Raw genomic sequence first — 2,170 nt, forward strand, 5'->3', positions numbered from 1 at the left:
TAGCCACCCATCATGGCAGTTTCCAGAATAGGCCATCTAGTGTACCAACTGAGCCGCCTTCTTTTACTTCTTCTTCTTCTTTCTTCTGTGTGTGTGTGTGTTTTTTTGTAATAAGACAGAGTCTTGGCCCGGAATGGTGGCTCACGCCTGTAATGCCAGCACTTTGGGAGGCTGAGGCAGGCAGATCACTTGAGGTAAGGGGTTTGAGACCAACCTGACCAACATGGTAAAACCCTGTCTCTACTAAGAATACAAAAAATTAGCCAGGCATGGTGGCACACACTTGTAGTCCCAGCTACTCAGGAGGCTGAGGCAGGAGAATCGCTTGAACCCAGGAGGTGGAGGTTGCAGTGAGTTGAGATCATGCCACTGCACTCCAGCCTGGGCGGCAGAGCGGGAATCCATCTTAAAATAGAAAAAAAAAAAAGACAGAGTCTCACTCTGTCACTTTGTCTGGAGTATAGTGGTGTGATCATAGCTCACTGAAGATTCAAACTCCTGGACTCAAGCGATCCTCCTGCCTCAGCCTCCTGAGTAACTGGGACTGTAAGCATGAGAGCCACACTTCACAATTAAACTGGGACTGGGTGAGTCAGGACTTCTGCTCTGAAATCTACAGGTGGGTCAGCAGAAAGCTGACATGCACTCAGTCAGAGTTGATTGCCATCCTCCTGGTGCCGTTTCTTCCAGCCAGCTACTGCTCTGGGTTTGAAGAGAAAGGGCCTATCCATTTGCAATGGCTAAGAAGTGAGATGGTGCTGCCAGAGTGCCGACCCCCGAATCCTCAGGGGGCCCTGACCTCTCCTGGCAGCATCCACCCATTCTGATTACCGTGCCAGCCCTCCAGGCTATGGTTCATTTGTTCATTAGAGGGTTTGGTAGCTTGGCAGTTTGGGGAAAGCAGGAGGCACTTCCCAGGAGAAGACCAGCCCTCAACCCCACAAGCTTCCTGCAGCCTGCTGGTGCAGAGGGATCTCTTGCCAGTTTATTACCAGATTTCATGAGAGGTTGGCAGGCCTGGGGGGCACCTCAGGGAGAGTGCGTTCCCAGCCGTTTCATTCATGGTAAATGACACCCCTGCGGCATACAGTGATGTTAGGTTTTTCTCTGAGACTCCTTTGATCTTTTAAAACCAGATTCTTAGCATGGATTGAGCCAGACCTGTTCCTCACCCCCTTTTCCCGAAGAGGGCGGTGCACCCACAGTTTTACCGTATCATATTGGGATCTCAGTCCTGAAGATGGCCCACTCTTTGTAAACAAGTTGGATTTTCCTCATGATGTGTGTGGGTTTTTTTTTGGCGGGGGAGAGGAAGGGGGCAGGATTTCACTCTGTCATCTGCCACCCAGGCTGGAGTGCAGTAGTGCAATCAGGGCTCACTGCAGATTTGATTTCCCAGGCTTAAGCAGGCCTTGTGCCTCGGCCTCCTGAGTAGCTGGGACTACAGTTGCACCACCACGTCCAGCTAATATTTTCTATTTTTTGTAGAGACTCAAAATGTTGGGATTACAGGCATGAGCCACTGCACTGGGCCTTTATTTTTATTTTTAGCCTTTTGACAAGACACACTTTCTATTAGAGCTACTTTTTGTCTCACTGGTTCGGTTTCCTGATGTAGAATCGTTGTGTTGCTGATTTTTCAGTTAAAATGTTTAAACTGCTTCCTTTGAGAACAAGTTTGAGTTTTAGTAAGCTGTAAAGCTATTTTATTTGATTCACTGTGAATAAGACAAGTACAAAAAAGAAAAAAAAGTGAAAACACAGCACATTTCAAGTGTAATCCCCTTTGGAATTTTTCCGAAGTCTTAGTATATGTCTTTGTGACACAAAAACATAGATGGGACAGGTAAATGAAATGTTCCTAGTTGCATAGCTGTTACCGTGCTTCAAAAATAAATCATTTTTACCACACCTGGATTCTTTATTGTCAAATTGTCTATTAGTTTCTCCTATTGATTTTCCCCCAGATTGGTCTGTTCTGTTAAAAATTGTGGGTGTAGACTGGGCCTGATGGCTCATGTCTGTAATCCCAGCACTTTGGCGGGCTTCATGAGGTCAGGAGTTCGAGACCAGCCTGGTCACCATGGTGAGACCCTGTCTCTACTAAAAATACAAAAATTAGCTGGGCGTGGTGGGGCATGCCTGTAATCCCAGCTACTCAGGAGGCTGA

Source organism: Colobus angolensis, unplaced genomic scaffold, assembly GCF_000951035.1.
Source record: "Colobus angolensis palliatus isolate OR3802 unplaced genomic scaffold, Cang.pa_1.0 Scaffold263, whole genome shotgun sequence".
Lineage (NCBI taxonomy): Eukaryota > Metazoa > Chordata > Mammalia > Primates > Cercopithecidae > Colobus > Colobus angolensis.